The sequence below is a fragment of the Alligator mississippiensis genome, chromosome 6 (genome assembly GCF_030867095.1).
Source record: "Alligator mississippiensis isolate rAllMis1 chromosome 6, rAllMis1, whole genome shotgun sequence".
In the NCBI taxonomy this organism is placed as follows: domain Eukaryota; kingdom Metazoa; phylum Chordata; order Crocodylia; family Alligatoridae; genus Alligator; species Alligator mississippiensis.
The window spans coordinates 58,681,823-58,702,972 of NC_081829.1; the positions used below are offsets into that span (position 1 = coordinate 58,681,823).

At 46.3% G+C, this 21,150-nt stretch overlaps 1 protein-coding gene across 7 annotated transcripts in view; it reads right to left on the reverse strand.

Moving 5' to 3' along the window:
- Positions 1-21,150, reverse strand: part of PALD1 (phosphatase domain containing paladin 1) — a 222,902-nt gene that overhangs the window by 167,520 nt on the left and 34,232 nt on the right. The window contains exon 1 of one of the 7 annotated variants that reach the window (XM_059729909.1): positions 1,226-1,293. The exons of the other annotated variants lie outside the window; for them this stretch is intronic. The gene's annotated coding sequence lies outside the window, so the exon portion shown is untranslated. Of the gene's footprint in view, positions 1-1,225; positions 1,294-21,150 lie in introns of those variants that run through there. 7 annotated transcript variants of the gene reach the window in all.

A 21,150-nucleotide genomic window follows, 5' to 3' on the forward strand; every position in this document is an offset into this window, starting at 1 on the left:
GATGAGTCTGTCTGGCCCACTGCCAAAAACCAGTGCCAACTGCAGGTCTATAAGAATCACCCATCTGTGCCATAGCCCTCTGTAAAGCCTTCACAGAACTGCTAAAAGACTAATTCCCACAGGGGATGAAAATATGCAGCTCCAGATGAAGACTATAGGAGCTGCAGGTGGTCAGGGACTCTGAAAACCAGGCTCCCCCAGACTTGACTTGGAGGCAGTGTTTAAGTTGAAAACAGATTTAATTTTGCAATAGATGTTTCAGGAAAGAACCAGTCTGCTTCAAGCATGCTGCAGTGAATTCCCTGAAAGACAGATTGAGGTCTGTCATGTTTTCATAGAAAGCAACGGCTTGCAAACTAAAGAAGCAGGCAGACATCCAAGCCTTCAGCTCCCCTACCAGTGCACTCTGGCTGTAAACAAAAAAAGGAAAGGGGAAAGGCAGCAACAGCAGAAACAAAGGCAAGAGAGAAAGCAAGAGGGAAAGAGGGGCTGAAGGGAGAAAAAAAAAACAAACAAAAGAATAATCATAAACAAGAAAAGCCATCAAAAGAATAAATGACCCATTTTTACTGCAAAACAATGCCTAAACCTCAGAACAGGCATGATATGAAGCTTTCATTCCTATTTCCCAATCAAGTTTCTGCCAAGACTTTTTCTTCTCAGAAACCTTCTCGATATCCAGTTCTCCTACCCCCCCACCAAACACAGTGCCCATCAGATTCAGTGCTGCCTTCAGCTCAAACTATTGAATTTTCACTTTTCTTCCTCATTAAGTTAAATGTCCTGAGAGAAAAGACAAAGATATTAAAAAAAAAAAAAGAGTAAGTCCCTTACAATTTCAAAAATAAAACAAAGAAAAAACCCACAAATAAATATTTGAAAATATAAACATCTGTTAAATGCTTGAGGATTAGGAGAGACAGCTGACAAAATCCTGTTTAAATCCTTGAGGAAAGTTCAAGGAACCCCGACTCCTGCTGGACTGAAGATCCAATTCTAGTCGCTTGATTTTATCACTCTGGTCTTCTGGGGTCAGTTTACTTTCACCCTATAAGGTCTGAGTTTGAAAGGCATAATAAATCATCGTTTTCAGTAGTGAGGAGAAGCCAATTTAAAACTTGTAGGATTCGTGTATGGATAAGCATAAAAAAGTGACCTTGAACCCACTCCCCAATCTAAAAGAACATGACATTTTCTTTAGCAGGGTAACAAAAAGACACCAAACCCTCAACATCCCAAAGCAGCATCTCCTTTCTTCACAGAAACAGGACGACACAGCAACTTTGTGCCAACTTCACATGCTTCAGACTCTCTCCTTTCAGACACTGTCCAATTCCACAATTATTCACACGTCTTGAATTTACATTCCAACAGAGTAGTCACTTGGCAAGGATTCAAAGACAGACTTAACAATGGGACTAAATATAGCCAGCATGTCTATCTGGGAGGAAGAAGAGCCCCACAGCTGCAGGATGCATCTGTCTAGGGCTGCACTAATTAGAAGGAAGCATACACTTGCCTGGCTTTCTCATTGTGAGCTGAAGAAGTCAATACAAATAAACCTCTGTTCATTCCACCAGCACCATGCACTTTTTTGATCGTAAAACCCTTTTCCCCTGCCAGGCCCCATGTGAAGACTAGTCCAGATGGTATCCTGAGGGCTCTCCCACTGTGAAAACTGTTCTCTTCCCACCTTTCTCTCACCCAAGAGCCCTCTCTGCCCCTCTCCTCCCCTCTCCCCTGCCCCAAACACCTACACTCTTCTTCCTTTCCTTCTGCCCAAGGGACACCCAGAGCAGCCCATTCAAGGCCAATGCCAATCCCAAGATGCACCAGGAGACAGTAATGAGGCTACGCTTGGTTCCCCATCTCACACATAGCACCTCAACAAAATGTATGAATTTTTCAAAGAGGCAGAAGCCTGGTTGGGGTCTCATGCAGGCCATGGTGGGGGATTTAAAGTGCCCCTCCCCATGGCCTCAGCATGCCAGCATGGAGGTTGGGGCCTGACCAGGTCCCCTCTGCTGGAGCAGGGAAGGGGGAAAAGAGTTGGAGATTCAGTCCTTTCCCTTTGGCAGTGGCAAGCAGGCTTCAAGGCATACTCTAGAGCCTCCGGCTTCTGGCCTGAGCCACTGCAGGCATGTGGCTGCATTTCCAGAATCAAAAGTGAATGTCTGGTCACTTGCATCTCAGTTCAATTTCTGCAGCTTAGACTAACCTGAAAAGACTGAATCAATTCAGCCTCAGGCTTTTTGATTGTCTGTCCTTAGCCTTTGTGACTAAAGCTATGTTTGCAGCAGTTAATGAGGTTCTGTTACAATTTAGTCTCTTTTTTTTTTTTGCAGTCACTCTACAGCACTGACAAGAGTTGCTATGGAAAATGTATTTAGAGATGTCTGAATATTAAAAAATGTGAGTGAATCTGATGCTATGAAAATGAAGGGCTAACAGCACTGGCTGGTGTTAATCACAACATAGGTAGGCACCATGCAAGCGCCCTTCAGGCAGCTTTGCCAGGGGCCCTCCTGGCTTCTCCTGCTTGTTTCCAGAGAGTAGCACAGTGGAACATTTGCCATTCTGTACTTTTTTTTTTTTTTAAACTGTCAGTCTGGGGGTATTCAAGTGGTCTGAATTTATACTAATTTACTTGGCTCCATATTTAGTATAGATTTACTTGTCTCGATAGGAACCACATGATCACTGAGAGGATTTAAAGGGCACCTATTTATGGGTGTCCAGGTGTCTGAAATATCCTTTATAACTTATTGCAATCTGATACTCTTCAGGTAGTTATAACATTTATTTTTGCACCAAAATGCATATTGGGAAGTTATATATCCCAAGGCAGAACCACATCAGTTCCCCAAGATATATGGAAGTGGGAAGCTCCTTCCCCACCTTGATAAGCCCCAACTTGATACCATCCTCAGGCAGCAAGGCTATTTTAAGCTTCAGAATCAGACTAACTCTTAACCACAACATTCAGTTTGAAATGCACTTTGGAGCTCTGGGCACATAGAGAGGATTATGAATCCCCAGAGCTTCAACCCATTTCCTTTCTCATTTTACCTCCCCACCTTCTCCACCCACAACTCAGTAAAAAGCCTTACTTTGCAGAGAGACACCAATGACTTGAGACAGACTCAGTCACACTGCTCTTGGTCCTTTCTAATCCAGATGAACAGAGGAGCAGAGGACTCTGGTCCCTTTTGTGAAAGCATGACTGACAAGCTGACTATGAAACCAGTTTATATAAGAAGCCCTTGAGATAACAGTTCTGTGTCCAATTCACTGATTTCTCAGCTACCAAACACAATCCTCTAACAGCCCACACATTGCATTACCAAGCCAATTGCTTGGTGGTATAGAAGATGAGAATCCAGAAGGGTAAGAAAAGCACTCTCCACAAGGTTTAAATAAAAGATTTGACCCTGCACAGGACAAAATGCATCCACACATATTAATGAGACAGTCAAGTATGACATTTCCCCTGTTGAAAAGTTCTAGAACCAGATACTAAGGCTGATGTGCACATCTCTATGCTTCTGACTGATGCTGTTTGTTTGCGTAGGCTGGCTTAAAATTCACACCACAGAATTATTTTGCACAGTGTTAAGAACTTTCTCATACCAAGGATCCAGCGGAGGTTTAAAGGGATAGCCTCAACTACAAGGGCAGGGGGAAAAAAGTCACACTTCTGCTGGAAGTACTGGACTAGCTGCAACCATAACTAGCATCTGCAGTTAATATAATAGTCAACGGGAGAGTGGAAGTGTGAACCTTTCATGTTTACCTGGGCATTTACAGCTCTGTTCCTCAACCTCTTTTGGCATAAAGCCTATTGTAAACATCCATAAAGGATGCTTAACAAACCACATTAATAACAATTCATTTAGAATTCTGTTTAGATCTGAATACCCTATTTAAAGGGTAATCAGTCAAACTTTTTCTTAGTCAGTTAGATACCATTTCTAATATACAGTACCCCTTTAAAAGCTGATGTTGGAATGGAGTACCTATCATCTCTGTTCCAATGAAAGCAAATTAGAACAATATGCTCATTTCTTAATCCCATGGCTCTCAATCACTTCTGAAATCACTAGCTTTGTGTGGCAGCTATCTATTCAATGCCTATGACTGAAGATGTTGTGCTGATGTTGTGATAATATGACTGAAGATGAAACTCAACTCAGGAAAGTCTCCATGCATTATATACAGTAAGTCCAAATTCCATACAACGGAATACTCCAAATATAATCATGCAACATTTATCAATATCATAATAATGCATTTTACAGTATATACCACATATAGTGCCCATGTAGTATGTAACATTTAGACTTTACTTTGAAAGGTTCTCTTATTTCATGGACCAGAATATCTTCTAAAATAACAATGCCAAATGTAATCCTTAATAGGCACTTCTGACCAAATATTTAAAATTTGCTTATAGATGTATTACTGGTGAAACTGCTGATCTCCAGTACCCAGCATTAATACCTTAGGCACAAGTTTCTTCTTACCATAGAACGGCAACAAATTAATGTGCCGCTAGGACTTCGATGGGGCCATATGTTTAACTAGGCTGCTACTAGTATTCCCCCCACCCATTTATGATCATTGCCAAATTGAAACCTAGAGCTCTGTTTCATCTCTGTCCCTAAACCCTACAGAAAATCCAAAGTACCATAATACTACTTGGATTCATAGCACAAATACTTACTCAGAGCTTAATCCTGCGAGGTGCTGACTACTCTGACTACAATCCAGCACAGTATTTTAACCCAAGTAGTCACATTTAACTGAAAGGCCCACTCACGTGCTTAAGTACTTGATGGATCATGGCAAGAATGGTCATCAACTAGCATGGTAAAAGCTTAAGTCTGTTAAATCATAGAATCATAGAGAAGAAGGGCTGGAAGGGACCTCCAGAAGACATCTAGTCCAATGCCTGAGGCAGGATCATTCTTATCCAAACCAACACTCCATAATCTAAACTCTTTGTAAAAGCTACCAAAAAACCCTGAGACAACAAGATGTAGCTCAAGCCTGCCACAGATTAAGCAGGGGAACCATGGTAGCCAATGTCCTACTTTTATAAAAGGTTGTTAATATAAGCTTGAGAGACCCCAGGTAGAGGCCACCTCCTACCCCCCACACTAAAGAGGAACACAAAAACCTCCACAGTCCATACCAATCTGAAGATGGAGCAAAATTCCTTCCTGACCTCAAATAAGGTGATCAATCTGACCCTAACAGGAATAGTGGCCCAGTTCAACAGTATGTGAGTATTTGGAGGGAAAAATAAGAAGAAAAAAACCCACTGCATTTGTCTTAGTGATAGGAGATGTAATAAAAATATGTAGAAGTTTATGGGACTGGCAATCTTCACTGTGCTTGATAAACACTGGCCAATTAATCAGAGTTACCAGAATTACATAGGCACCCAGGTAAATTTATCTCTCTATTGACTGAAAAAAAGACAAAAATACTGTAAAATCGGGGTAAGTTGCAGAAAGACCTAATTGAATCAGATCACAATACTGGTTTCCAATTAAACAGCAGAACTTGGATTAGAATTTTGACATTTTGGAAACAAAATTCATTGCTTTAAGCACAATTGTCCCTCAAAACTTTTTTACTTCTAATAACTATATTTGAGGTATTTGTTTTTCCCCATAAATCAATTCCTATTTCATTGGGAGCATTTTCTCAAAATTATCCTAGGTCTATTACATAGAATTAATGTCAATGATATTACTAATATCACAATAGTAGCTGAATAGAATTTTTTTAAAGAATTTTTTAATTTCTTGCTTTTATTTTAAAAAACCATTATACCAGGCTTGATGGCCCTCAAACAATAAATAAATAAATACATTTTGGGTTTACACTCATAAAAGTGTATAGAAATCACATATATACCAACACATATTCCAGAGCTCTGGCAAATGGCATTTTTCTCATTATTTTCTATCTGTCCCACAACAAATGCCTTTAATTCATAATAAAATTAGCAGTGTAAACAAGTGTTACTTTAAACAAAATGCCCATAGTTTGTAGGTTATTATCAGGGAGATGGGTTTTCTATTTGCTATGGAGAAATGCAGATTTTCTCCTTTCAAGGAGAAAACATGAGAAACCACGAATTTCCCCTGGCAGGCTGGGAGAGTTCCAGCCTGCCAGGGGCTGCTTGGGGCTCAAGGGAATGGGACGTATGAGGTGCCACATCCATGTGTGCACATGCACACATGCATGTGGTCAGTAATACAGCCAGGCAGAGGTAGAGAATAGTTCCCCCAGGCAAGCTCTGCCCAGGTAAGTCTGGGAGGAAGGGGGAGCATAGGTGATGCGTGGGGGGGGGCAGGAGATGGTATAGGTGATGTGGGGGCACGGAAGCAGATTAAGGCAGCCATGGTGGGGGAGTGACGCGGGATGGTGGCTGTGGCGGGGGGTGCTGCCCAGGACCTGGATGGGAATGCACAGCCCGGCAGGGAGAAGCGGGACAGAACCACAGGTGGTTCATCTAGGGGGACAGCAGGGAGGCTGGCTCGGGAGAGGGCATAGGGAGACACTCCCAGGGAGAGGGCATGGGAGGGCACGTCTCCCCGCTCCCCCCAGATTTGTGCATGGATTTGGGGAGGAGGTTAAATCAGAAAATTTGGGATTTTTAAAACAGAGAAAACCAGGATCCCTGGTTATCATTCTTTAGGGCTTCTAAACTCTGCTTTATTGGGAGGTCACCAAAAAACAAAGATTCTGTTCCCCTAGTATGGCACAGCAGGCAACAATAACAACTTTAAAAAATCCCTAAGCAGGAAAAGTTGATTTAAACATGACCGGAAACAATCACACAAATGGACAAAAACATTTTCAATAAGAGAGGGCAACATTTAATGGAGTACAACACAGCTGCTTATGACCTAGGCAATGGAAGTAAATGGGATTGGAAATCTGTGGCAGTAAAACGGAAACATGTTATTGTGGAAGACGGCAGCAATCAGGGGACTGAACACGGAAGGAAGTGACTTAACCAAGCATGCTGTCCTCTGCTATTTCCCACTGAACATCCTGTGCATCTTACGTGCCCTCTTTAACAGTCTCTCACAAAGCAGCCGCCACTTAAAATCTACCACACATCCTCCCTCCAGCAGGGAGGATTTGGATGGGGCCTTATCTCTGTGTTTCCAGCCATCAAGCTGTACTTCTTGTTTTGAACATGGTTAAGAAAACTGCTTGTAGGCCAAGAGGAGTGGATCAGCTCAGTAAGGGGTGTTTTATACCAGCAGGCTCCTATTCTCTCTGAAATGCCAACTGTTACCTCTACCCTTGCTATTTTCATTCTACCATACTACAGAACCTTTCTATAAAAAGCTGTAATACATACAACCTATATCTGCTACCTTGTGTGGTATAATTTTCCTCATGTCACTGTAAGAAAATAAAGGATCCTTTGGGAAATGGTTTAACCCTTTTTAGTGAAAGGCTTGTGATGTACTAATAATGTCAGGTAGAAGAAATTATATGAGATTACTCACATACATATGACAGAGAAGTGATTTTCCAAAGTTATAAAAAAGGGGGAGAAATAGCTCAGGAAATTGGTAATGTGACGCAAAGATGAATCCTTCACCTTAGCTTCAGAGCACTGAGTCAATAATGACAGCTATTCTGTGATCTGAGGTTTTGTTTTTTGTTGGGGTTTTTTTTATAAGAGAATTATTCGTGCTCCAATCCAAATCAATTCCAAATCCAGGAGTCAGTCAAGAACCATAAGTGGCCCTACTACCAGCAAACACCCTCCAACCCACCTGGGGCTTCAGATTTTTCCAAATCCTTTGGCAGGCATCCTACGTGCAAGCCCAAGCCCACAGGCTCGGGGTTCAGATGCCTCCAAGTTTCGCTTGCCCTCAGCTATAAGGCCCCAGGGGCAAGCTAGGGAGGCATTTCCCATTTCCATAAAGTGGGCATAAAGCCAAGATCTTCCCGCTTGAGCAGCAAGTGGGATGTTTACTATACATTACCTCTGCGGGTATTACCTCATGCCAGAAAAGCAGTCATCCCCAGGGGTGACTAGGAAAACTGCCTTAGTGATCATGGTATTTCTCCTGCCAGGTAAGTTGGTGGTCTCAGTACCACTAGCCTGCTAGGAACTGGCCTCGTTGAGGTGGATGTTTGTGATGTGGATGACAAATGCTTCAGGGTAGCAGCCTCAACCAAGTGTCCAAGAAATGAACAAAGCCAGAGCATATTTGCCTTTTGTCCTGCAGATGCATTTCCATCAGAAATGATATATGGCAGTAAGACAATGGAAAACAAGATGGCACTGCCCATACTGCACTTGTCCTGTGGATAAACTTCAGCGCTATCCATCTGTCTCTTTTCACCAGTACTAAGGTATCCATAAGAACTATTTCAGTTGTGACAGAAACCTCTAAGAAAATTAAGACAGTGGCAATGACGTTTGTAGAAGTGGGAAAATAAGGATGGGGAGGCATTACGCATATAGCTCTTAGAAAGAAGCCCCTTTCATCTTCCTGTTTTTCTCTTAACTCAGCTCAGTAAAGCTGGATGATGGTTTAGCTCAGGAGGATCAGAGCCAAGAGACACATCCTGTACAGCAGGAAAGTGGTGATAATCTATGATACCTCCAGCTAGTCTTCCAAACCTGTCTAGGACTGTTTGTTGCTTATCACTTCAGACTGCAATAAATCACAACTGCTGGCATTTCATACACAGAAAGATTTTGATCCTAATTGGCTAACTATGCACAAGGCCATGATCTGACTGCATGTCTGAAAACAGAGCTAATAAATATTCAAAACTGAAAAGAAATATGCTGTATTATCAGTTGCCAGCAACAAATGCAGACACATTAAAAACCTCATCTTCTCCTGGATAATTCATTCTCCAAGTCTATGGCTAAGGTCCAAGAGATATGATGCATCATGTTTCTCCCAGGTGATGAGGATCATCTATGTAAGAAAACATCCATAAACGGAGTGCAAAAACAAGACTTCCTGTATTTCAAGTAATCTTGGAAGGAAACATTTAAAAATTGCAGAGAAATAAGGTAAAAGGGACCAGAAATTCTGAAGCAAGATCATACATACACATGCACATGTGCATGTGCATAAAACAAATAAACTTTCCTGGATGGCTCAATTTCAGGCTCTCAGGCTGGCTTCAATTTACCCTTCTTGACAGCAAAATTGACAAACAACATCATTGAAACTGAAAATTGCAAGCATCCATTTAAATCCATCTTTCTAAAGTGGCCTGCACAATGAAGCAGGAAAACCACCACTGTCAGGAACATCACACAGCATATTCCCCAGTGAAATGGCATTATAACAATATTCACTTAACAGGTTATACTGAAAGTAGGAAAAAAGCAACCACCAGGAAATAAAGTAGGAAAGAAGCTGTAGAACCTTAAAATAAAAATAAATAAATAAATAAAATTACTAGGAATTTTATTTACAGAAGAAAACACTGAACCTTGTCAGAAGACATTTGATTGACTTTGGCTCACAAGTAAAGAGGAACATTCTCTATTAGCTGGAACTAGTGATACCACAGCAGCAGGCAGAGGATGTGTCACTCAGCCAACCATCAACTACAACAGCCAGAACAATGACCCTGTTAAAAAAAGAAATTCCCAGTTTCCCACCTCCTGGGGCAAAACCAAACGGGAAAGTACGATCTTTAGCAAATCACAACGGAACAAGGACAGAGCTGAAACCAGAACCTAGGTTACAGGGTGCACAGGTGGAATTACCTTCATTAGCTAGAGCTTTGCTAGCAAAGCTCTAATTCCATTCCAAAGAGGATTTTGATATTTGAAATTTGGTTTTGTTCCAATTTGAATCAAAAACAAAGAAGTTTTGAAGTCACTAGGAAAAGGAAAGCATTGGGGAGCATCCCATTCCATGCTCCTGCTTCCCCATCAGGTGAGCTGCAGAAAAGCCAGAGAGCCTGACAGTTGGAGTTTTATAGCTGGAATTATTAGTGGTTCTCAGGCTTCTACTTTCCAAAGAGCCAAGATCCTGGTAACCTAATCTGCTTGGGATTCTGGACAAGAACAGAAATGCATCTGAAGTACTCCACATTCTGGAATGGTTCATATTCAGTGAGCTTCAGCATCACATAGACATGACCCTACCTCCACCCCCAGATCAACTAACTGTTCATGAAGGCATGTAGCAGCAGTGCTCTCCATCCAGGGCGCCACACAGCAGGAATCCCTACATGCATACTTCTTAACCTCTAATCTCTGGAGGTTCCCAAGGACAGCAAAATACAGCATTTACTGGCTATCCACCCTGCTCCTCCCGCAGTGTGGGATGACAGAGGACTACAGCGTGCAGACGTTCCAGGACACACTTGAAAAAGACTTCAAAGATATCTATTGGGAGAGGGGGGCGAGGGAGCATTTTTTAAGTGCTTCCTCAGCCACGAATGTCTGCACACCCACTGTTTGGAGCACTCTGAAGGTACATGGAGAGCTTCAAACAGCATGTCTGTCCATGGCCTCAGGCAGGCAAGATGGAAGGAAACCAGACCTGACAAAATCCTTCCTTGTTTCATGGGGCCTTCACTGCAAACCAAACCATCTCCAAGGAATGTTTCAATTTCATGAATCAGCATTCTCCAATGGAAAGAACATCCTGTCGAAATATATGTGACCGGCTTAACTCCCAGCACATAAATTAATTCCCCGAGTGGCAGTCACCAAACTCTTACGTGGCAATTTGAAAGATAATCTCTTGTGGGCACAACCACACAAACAAACCTTAATTTTGCTGTCAGTTCCTCATGACTGATCGAGTCTAACAATTCCTCTCTCTCCTCACCATCACAAAATCTCTCACAAAGCCAGATTAAAACTTCCTATCAGCTTCTCTCTATGACCAAGAGATTGCTTCTATCGGAGGATATGAGGTGCAAATACTTCTTTCCAACTTCTGACGTACACTCCCAAGGTCTACTGACCCAGGAAGCCCAAAACCAGAACACAAACTCAAGCCAACTGAGCATCAGTGCTAAACATTCACTTTAAACTATCTAAGTGACTTTCTATCTACACACTGTCTTCATGGATTTATTAAGAGTTAATCTACCAAATCAGAAATGGGTTAATACTCAAATATTTTACATAATTCCATTTTATCTCATCTCCACTGAGAGATCTGATTATTCCAAAAGAAACGAAAAAACAAATGAACTACAAATGAGGACACTGTCCACACTGTACCTGCTCTCAGATCCTGGGAGTCAACACCGGAAAAACTAGATATAACCAGGGATCCTGGCTTTTTGTTTCCCATGGAAAAATGGACAAACCAGTGGATTTTTTCCATTTAACCAAAAAAACCCACAGACTTCTCATTTTAATGGAGAAACACATGGACTTGCCACTTTTGCAGAGCTCTCTGCAGGCTGGCAAAATTCCAGCCTGCAAGGGGCTGGGGGCAGCAGGAGGAAGACAGTCAGGCAGGGGGTGCCATGTGCATGTGCGCGCTCACACATGCACGTGGCCACCAGGCAGCCTGGAGAACAGCTCTCACAGGCAACTCTGATGGGAGAAAGCGGGTATTGAGGCCCCCATAGGGAGGGAGAGAGGGAGTTGGGCAGGGCTGCGGCTGCTGCCCAGCTGGGGCAGTGCACATGGCTTGGGGCCTGCGAACAGAATGCACAGGGCCCCAGTGAGGAGCAGGACAGAGCTGCAGATGGGGGACAGGGGGGTTGGCTCCAGATTTGTGCACAGGGCAGGGACAGAGGCAGACTGCCCACTTCAGGCTCCGGCTTCCCACCCAGCTGCCTTCCCCCCTGGGGCCTCTGCAGCCCAGCAGGTGAGACCTGGCAGAGCAGGACAGAGCAGGGCCAGGTAGGGAAGCTCCTTCCTCCCTGGCAAAGTGCCCCCTGCCAGCTTGGCAGCAGCAGGGGTAGCAGTGCACAGTTGTGTCCCTTGCTGCTGCCAAGCTGGCAGGGGGCTCCTTGCCATGGCAGCACGGGGCTCCCAGTGGCAGCAATAAGCTTCCCATCCAGCCCCACTCTGCCCTGCCTCATTGGGTCCTGCCCACTGGGCCGCGGAGGCCCCAGGGGGAGGGCAACAGGGCAGGAAGCCCAAGCCCACAGTGGACAGCAAGCCCAAGCCCACAGTGGGCAGCACACCCCCCCCCCCCAGGCTCTGCTTCAGCTGTGCTGTCCATGGGGGAGGGGGAACCAGGCTCCGCTCCATCACAGCAGCCACTGCCACCTCCTACGGGCAACAGCTGGGTCTTGGGCGCTGTTGTGGGGCACAAGACTGCAGACCCAGGTCCCTGGCCCTGTAGCCCTAGCAGCTGGAGGTTCCCTCTGATGGCGGGGGAAGTGGAGAGCGAGGGGTACCAGCAGGGCCAGGATGCTGTGGGTGGGCAGTAAGGGGCCTAGACCTGCATCTTGGTGGACTAAGGCGGCAGGGGGAGCTCTGATTTTCCATGATAAAAAACCCAAAATCAAATACCAAAATTTATAGGTAGTTAGAATTTATTCTATTATAGTGATTGAGACACTGGTAGGCTTCCAAACTGCTTTAAATTGTAACTATATCAATAAAACCTTGTGCTCATTTGATAACTATATATATACACCGGGGGGGGGGCGTTTCATTTTAATCATGAATTTTGGAGGTTTTAATCAGAGAATTTGTAATTTATCAGAGAATTTGTGATTTTTAAATAGAGAAAACCAGGATCCCTGGACAAAACAGAATATTAGCCATCATTTATATGCAAAATAAACCACTGCTAGCAGGAGCCAAGGGTCTGTTCTTGTTACATTCTAACTTTACGATATTTAAACACTCTAGCTGTAGATTATCTTGCTTTCCAAATCTATGAATGCTTCAATGCGCCACAAAAAGGGAAATGTGAGCGCTTGGACAACTAAATTTTAAAAGTTCCATTTTTCCAATATCTCCTTTAAATGCCCTCGTGTCCCATGTTAAAACACTGCCCAGTTCTACAGACACAACCTCACAAATACCTTTTCACCTTTATACCAGGGCATGCTTTATGTGGTTTACTTTTCTAATGTTTTCTTCCAATGTAGTTGGCACATACCAAGCATTAAAGATGAACGACACAACTAGACTCCAGCTCTCCACATGCTGACACAAACGTGCCCTGCACTCAGAAAACTCAGAATGCAAAGTGATATGGAAAGGCAGGTGAGGAGCTAGAACAGCCAAATTGCATTGTATTATATTCCTAGTACAAGTCTGGCAAAATTATTTCCTGTGGCACTAGGAGAGAACACAATTTAAAGGAATGGAGGGGAAAAAGTGTGTTTTTGCTAAACAGTATTTGCTGTCATCTCAGACTCACTCCCTCATCATTTGTCTTGTGTCCATTTGTCCACCTACCACATCCATTTTTCTGAATCTGAACATTCTGTAGCAGGGACTGCCTTGTTTGCAAGTACAAAGCCCATCTAACGGGGTCATGATCCTTGATTAAAGTTTTTAGGGGCTGTCAAGATACAAATAACAATGCCACACTTTGGTGTAGTGAAACTTGGGATGCATCAGCTCAGAAACAAATGAGATTCACCCTAATCAAATCTCAGCATACCTCCAGCGGCAGTCACGAGGAGAAAAGCCACATGGACACAGGGATCAAACATTGCTTATTATTATTTTCTGATCCTACTCTAAGCAAGGTGGTGCTAAGGTAGGTAAATCTGAAAGTGACACACACGGGTAAATACTGGTAAAACCTGGCTGCCATCATTCAAAATATGGAAAGGCAAATTTTCGCACTGCATTGATTTCTCTCCCCTTTAAAAGGTAATGTATAACAGATTTACAATGGCTAACCTACCTATGTGATGGTAAACACTTGCCTGGGAAAGTGGGTCTTTGGGTTTTAACCATTCTCTCCAAGGTTCTCAAGCTGCTGTAGGAACTGGCGACAAAAAACTCCTACAATTCAAATACAACTTAATTTAGCAGATGCACACTGGGACCACATCAACAATGTCTTCCATTAAGAGGGCAAGATGCCAGCCTCCTTTAAAAGAAGCAAGCAACTGGAAGACTAATGCTCAAGAAATCAGGCCTTAATGCCTAAGGGGTTTCTAGTTGTCAGGTACTCTCTAGTCTTTGTGTTTTGAAAAGGCTGCAATAGGCTAGCTCTGCTATAATACAATGTTGGTAGCTGAAGATCTCCTGATACACAAAAGGCAGGTCTCCATACTGATTCTCAAAAAGGAGTTAGCTGCCTTCGATGCCATCAGATGCTCGTATGCCCTTCAGATCACAGAAGAGAAAGCACTGTCCTCTTTGAGCAGCTTTGATCCTTTTTTTCATACAGGTCCCAGAAAGCAGCACTGGCCTTCATCTCCCCTGCACACTCTCAAGCAAATACTACAGTATTTTCTCCAAGGACTGCCCTCTAATTCTAATAGTGGAAGTGGAACCAATTGGTTTGGGGAGGCTCAGTAAAGGATCTTGGTTTTTGTGAATTTGACATGAGTCCAAGAATTTCATCTGCTTCACAGAAGCAAACCAAGAGTGACCAGGACCTCTAACTGAGTAGGCACACATGGCATAATCATCAGCATATTGAAGATCAGTAATGGAGGTATTAGATATCTTGGATTTGGAATGTAACCAGTTGATGTAAAAGAGATTCCCATCCATACAGTGCTGGATGCTGACTCCAAGTGGAAGTCTATCAGCAACAAGATGAAGAATAGCTGTGAAATAAAATGCAGAAGAGTGCAATTACATATCCTTGCTTGACTCCAGCTCTCATAGTGAAGAGGTCTGTTTCCAAGCCATTGCTTAAGACAGTTGCTGTGAAGAAGTCTGATGCTGGTAACACATTTTGATGGGTATCCAAATCTCATCAAGGTCTTCCATAGGGCCTATTTGTTAGATTGAATCAAAGGCCTTAGGGCAATGAAAGTTACACCAATCTGTGTGTTGGTCATGGCACATCTCCTGAAACTGTGTAGCAACAAAGATCATATTTATTGTACCTCTGAGTGGTCTGAAACCACACTGGAACAATCAGACGGCAATCCTAGGAGAATGCTAAGCATTTCCCTTACCTAGGTAACCACTTTTCCCAAAAAGTAAACATAGGTAACAATATTCAACACCAGATATAATTTGCCAGTGCTACCTTTAGAGAGGTGAAACTGTTTTTGATCATTACATCAGAAAAGAAGTTTGGTTTGGGTCCTATCAGGCTGTGATTTTCCCTCCACTGTTGTATGGATGTGAAACCTTAATGTTATCAGAAACACCTGAAAGCTTTGGAATGTGACCATAAGTGATGTCTTCAGAAAATCCTCTCTGTCAGCTAGGACAGAAGAATGAATGCCAGCCAGCATTCTAGCTCAAGGAAACACCACCAGCACTGGCCATGTTTATATGGCACCAGCTTCATTGAATAGGACATGTCATAAGAATGCCTAACAGCCAGTTGCCAAAACAGGCCCCATACAGAAAACCCACGCTATTCGTGGGTTGGGCATTCATGGTTTCAAATATTTGCGAATGCCAAACCCACATCTTAAATACACTTTATACACTTACAGGAGCTCCTTGGGAGCTCCACACTTGCTGCCACCACTCTCTCGCCGCTGCCGTGCCCCACCCCCAGCCGCTGGGGGCACTGTGCTCATGAACGCAGTGCCTTATTTACAGATTTTGCCATTCGCAGGGAAGGGCGAATAGCAAGGGTCGCCTGTACACCCAACTCACTGATGGTCATTGCTCTAGAGCAGGGGTGGGCAAAATACAGCCTGCAGGCAAGATCCAGCCCATAGAGGGGCTTTGTCTGGCCCGTGGTGAGTCACTTAGTCCCACGTGGCTGAGGTGTCGCCCAGCCGTGGCATGCTCTGCCACCCCCTGGGCATGCAGCAGGGCTGGGGCAGCTCTTCAGCGGGGCTGCCTTGCTAGACAGCCTGGGCAGTGGCGGCTCCTTCAGGCTGCCACTGCCACTGGCCCCTGCCCTGTGGTATCGGCAGACTAGCGTGTGCAGCCCCCACCCTGTGCACCCTGCTCCAGGTCCAAGCTCACCTGCCTGGACTGAGCAGCAGCAGCAACACAGGACAAACTGCTGCTCAGTGCAGGCCAAAAACAACCCCTCACTACCACCATGGCTTCCTGGGGCAACTGCCCAGAGCCCACGCAGGACTGCCTTGCATCTCTGCTGCCTCTGGGCTGCCCTGCAGGGCAGCAGTGGCCACACAGAGCAGACGCAAGGCAGCCCCATGTGAGCTCTGGGGGGCTGCACTAGGAAGCAGTGGTGAGGTGGAGGGGCCGCTTTTGCCCCGTGCTGAGCAGCAGTTTCTCTCTTGCACTGCCACTGCTCAGCCTGAGCCCCAGCACCTGCTTCAGGCTCACCAGTCCCGGCAAAGCACTGGCAGCAGCCACACCGGTGGTAGCACTGGGCAGAAACTGTTGCTTGACACAGGGGGGAAAGCAGCCCCTCTCCCTTGCTGCCCCCGGCAGTTTTTGGTGCAGTCGCCTGAAGCCCATGCCATGCCATGCCAGGCTGTCCTGCAACTCCATCACCACTGCCTCTGTGCTGCCCCACACTGTCACCAATGCCACACTGGGCAGCCCAGACGCAGCACTGATGGAGCTGCCCTGCAGCCCAGCACAGCACCAGCTCTGGGCAGCAGCACCAAAAAATGCCCAGTGGCAGCAAGGAGGAGAGGCCACTTTCCCCCATGCTGAGCAACAGTTTCTGCCCAGTGCTGCTGCTTCTGTCTTAATGCCCAGAGTCAGCGCAGGGTCGGGGCTGCATGAGCTGGTCCCTGTCACTACCGTGGGGCTGGGGCCAGCTGTGGCAGTCGGAAGGAGCCACTATGGAAGGAGCCTGCATGCCCAGGTGTAGCAGGATGCTCCACAGCCAGGCAGTATGGAGCAGGCATGGGGTGCATTGAGGCAGCTCACTAGGGCAGTGGACTGGGGCTGCGCACTGTTGGTGGTGGCAGGGAGGTGCCGCAGGGCGCAGGCTCTGAGCTGTTGCAGGAGGCTCCCATGCACACCCTGCAATACCCTCAAACCCTTCCCCACAAACCCCACAACCACACTCTCCCCCACACACAATCACACACCCCACAAATACCATACCCACACACACACACCCATGTGCCTGAGGGGAGCCCTGTTCACTGCTACACCCACACACCCCACCAAACACATGCACCCACACACAACCCAAGCCACCCTTCCCCTCCCCATGCCCCACAGCTCCCCCCACAAACCCCATACCCACCTACACACACATCCCCACAAACCCCCCCATATCCACACCCACACACCCACAACTCCCCACAAACCCCGTACCCAACCACCCATACCCGCTTCCCCCCTCCCCCCCATACTAGGGGTGCACCAAATAGAGATTCTTTAGGGCCGATACCAATCCAATTGCCAACGTGCAGCCCGGCAGCATGGAGAGCGGTGACCGGCTGGTAAGTCTGTTGTGGGGAAAGGGGTGGGGGGAGGGAAGGGGCATGCAGGGGCAGATTGAGGCCCAAGCAGTGAGGGAAGGAATGAGACTGGGGCTGGTGGTGGGACAGGTGCTGCTAGGGGGTGCAAAGAGCTGCTCCCACCACTATGCGCATCCCAGGAGGGCACAGGGGACATAAGAACCTGGATCTGTGCAGGGCGAGGGCAGGCTGGGTCAGGGACAGCACTAGGCTCTACCCAACAGCAGGGGCTGGGCCAGGCTGAGCTCAAGACAGGCAGTGGCAGTGCTGGGAGTGGGGCTATATGAGGGGGCTGCAGCTACCCCAAAATTCACTGTAGCCCTCTAACCCTCGTTTGCGGCTCCATCCCATGCCCTGCCCCACCCCAGCTGGGCAGCACCTGCCCCTGTCCAGCCCCACTCCCTCCCTCACTGCAGGGGCCTCAGTCTGTCCCCACCATGCCCCTTCCCGCACAACAGACTTACTAGCCAGACCTAGCTGCTCACCACACTGATGGCCTGTGCTCCTGGCCTCCTGTGTGCTGCGCACATGCATGGGGCATTTATCACCCACATTACTGGCCACTTCAGACAAAAAAAAGCCAATTGCCAATACACTTAATTTTCCTTATATCGGTGCACCTCTACCCCATACCCCTCCACACCCCACACAATATGAAGGAGTGGCAGGAGACTTCATTTTGAGCTATTATGCAATCACTTCTATAGATACAGCACAAAATACACAAATCAGGACAAAAATATTTTTAAATTAAATTGTATTATTATGGATGTTTGATTTTTAGTATATAATTTGTTGGGATTTTTTCTGGTTAAGATGGAAAACCGTCTTCCCAAAAGGAGTACTTCCAGAGGCAAGGGGAGGGACTTCTAGTGAAAAAGATCAGGGGTTAAGGGTGGGACTTCCCATCACAAGATGGCAACCAGGGGGCAGGGCTCTTGTCAAGGAGCAGGGCTACCCTTGCAGCCCTTGACACCTCACCAAAACTCATTAAGTGGCCCTTCATCCAAAATATAATTGCTCCAGCTCTAGAGGTAGGCAAAAGAAGAGATTCTAGGACACCTTGAAGCCCACCCTAAAGAAATTATATTAACATCAGTACCTGGGAGACTCACATACTGAATTGTACCCATGGTGCAGTGATGTACAACGAGGTATCAATCATTCTGAACAATCTCATCTCACTATGGAAGCATATAGATGAGAGAGACAAAGGGAAAGAGCTGTGACCTGACATCATCAGTATCTACTCCTTCCTCCTGGAATTATTTGCAGTTCAATGTGCAGACCTCAGAAGAGCCTCCCTACTCATCTATGGACTCACCAATGACTTCCCTATTTACTGAAAGACTGTCATCCATATTTTGAGGAGCTGCCACTGACACCACCACCAATAAAGTACTTTATACTGTCACATCTCCCATTTAACTGACCCATGAGGCTGCAGAGAGAAGCAGTTTTAGCTGCATTGTTACTGATGTAATGACTCAGCTCTACGTCTCCTTTCATTGCACCCAGATGTGTGCTTTATTGGGGGTTATGCTCAGATTCATGCTTGTTTGAGAGCCACTTGAGAACCTGTCCTTGAAGTTTAGTTTGGGAGCAGTTGATGGCTAAATAAAAAACATTCTTAGATATTTCTGCTCTTGAACTTCCAGGCAGTACTGGTGTTCAAAAACACTTTTTCTCCCCATCTTTGCCTGCTTTCCTATATGGGGTTTTCTGCAAATGCTGCACATGGAAACTGCTTAGTGTTGCATACGCAAGACATGACATAAGTGCTTTATAGATTGCACTCAATTAAAAATTGTTCCTGGGTACAACTGAAGGTGCAGGTTTTCATCAGGAAAGCTGTGCTTATTTTTAAGTTGGCTGCTTCAAAAATTGTACTGTCTTAACGAGTGAGATCAGCTGGGATGTACTAATTTGTAAAATTCAGTTTAAACTTTAGGGCCTGGATGAGGTACATTCTGCACATGGGATTTAACTACAGGATTTGCTTCCCCTTGCTCCTACAAAGTCTGAGTTCACTGTAGATTCTATCCATCATATTTTCTTCATACAACACACCCCAGAATAAAACACACACTTTATTTTTGAAAGGCAGAAAAAAGGAAAACCATCTTTCCTTGTAGTAAGTAACTGAGTAGCAGCAGGTAGGGAGCCAATGTTAGTTCTGTTTTCACATAGCAACCAGTAGAAATTGTTCTTACCATATTTCTCAGGTATAACGTGCACTGCAATCCCCAACAGCTGATATTTGGAAACAAGGTGTGTGGTATATGCAAGACAATATGGTATTAACTCAAGCATCTACTGTAGAATAGCTTGGCAGAGAGGGAGGCTTGCTATGATTTGTTACAGTCTGAGTATAGATACTTTTTATTCAAGATGTGGCTATTTAGTTCCAGTTTAATTTTTATGCTTTGTGTAGATCAGGGGTCAGCAACCCCCGGGGATACCTGCCGAGCATGGCATGCAAGGCCATTTTCTTTGGCGCACGTTGAAGCCGGGGAGGCAGCAGCTAGCCCCAGCTCTGGGTAGCTGCTGCCAGCTGGGAGCCCAGGCTGCTCCCAGCAGGCAGCTGGGATGCTGCAAGTCCTGCTGGGAGCAGCCCGGGCATCGGGGCCATCAACAGCTACCCAGAGCCAGGGCCGGCTGCAGCCGGGAGGCTACAAACAGCTGCTGCCTCCCTGGCCCCAACTGGCACAGTGCTGGCACCTGCTGCCTTCCCGGAGCCCAGGGCCAGGGCTGGAGCAGGAGGGTAGCAGGTGTTTGTAGCCTCCCGGCTGCAGCCAGCCCCAGCTCCGGGTAGCTGCTGGTAGCCACGGAGCCCAGGCTACTCCCATGGAAGCCCTGCTGCAAGCAGCCTGGGTTCTGTGGCTATCAGCAGCTACTCAGACCCTGGGCCAGCTGCAAACAGCTGCTGCCACTCCGCCTCAGCCCCAGACCTGGCCTCGGGCTCTGGGGAGGCAGCACATACCAGCAATGCTTCCTGCTGTGCTGCCCTCACCGCTTCTGCAGATCAGCGTTGGAAACTGGCGCGGCAGGGCACAGCGGGGGGTGCAGAAAGCTGCCTGCTCCCAGCTGCCCTGCCACACTTTCCCTACAGGTGAGGGCAGCAGTGAGGGCCACAAAACAGCCCTGTGCTGCTGCCCACGCTGCTCCCATGCACACAGGGGAAGTATGGCTGAGCAGCTGGAAGCAGGCAGCTTTCTGCACCCCCCACTGTGCCCTGCCGCACCAGGTTCCAACGCTGATCTGCAGAAGCAGTGAGGGCAGCACAGCGGGAAGCACTGCCTGTATGTGCTGCCTCCCCAGACCCCAGAGCCGGGGCTGGGAGGCAGCTGGGGCTGGGACTGGGGCAGAGAGGCAGTATATGTTTGCAGCTGGCCCAGGTTCTGGGTAGCTGCTGACAGCCACAGAGCCCAGGCTGGGGGGCGGGGGACAAGGGTCATGAGCAGGGGTGGGGGGCAAGGGCCATAAGCAGGTCTGGGGGGGCAGAAGCTTTGGGTGCGGGGCACAGGGCAGCAGGGCTGGGGGGTAAGGGGCACAAGCAAGGCATCCTGCCATGTACCCCCTGCCCTCATTTTGTTTTTCTAGCATGCTGGCACTCAGACACCTTACAAGGTAGGCATTGTAGGGGTTTTT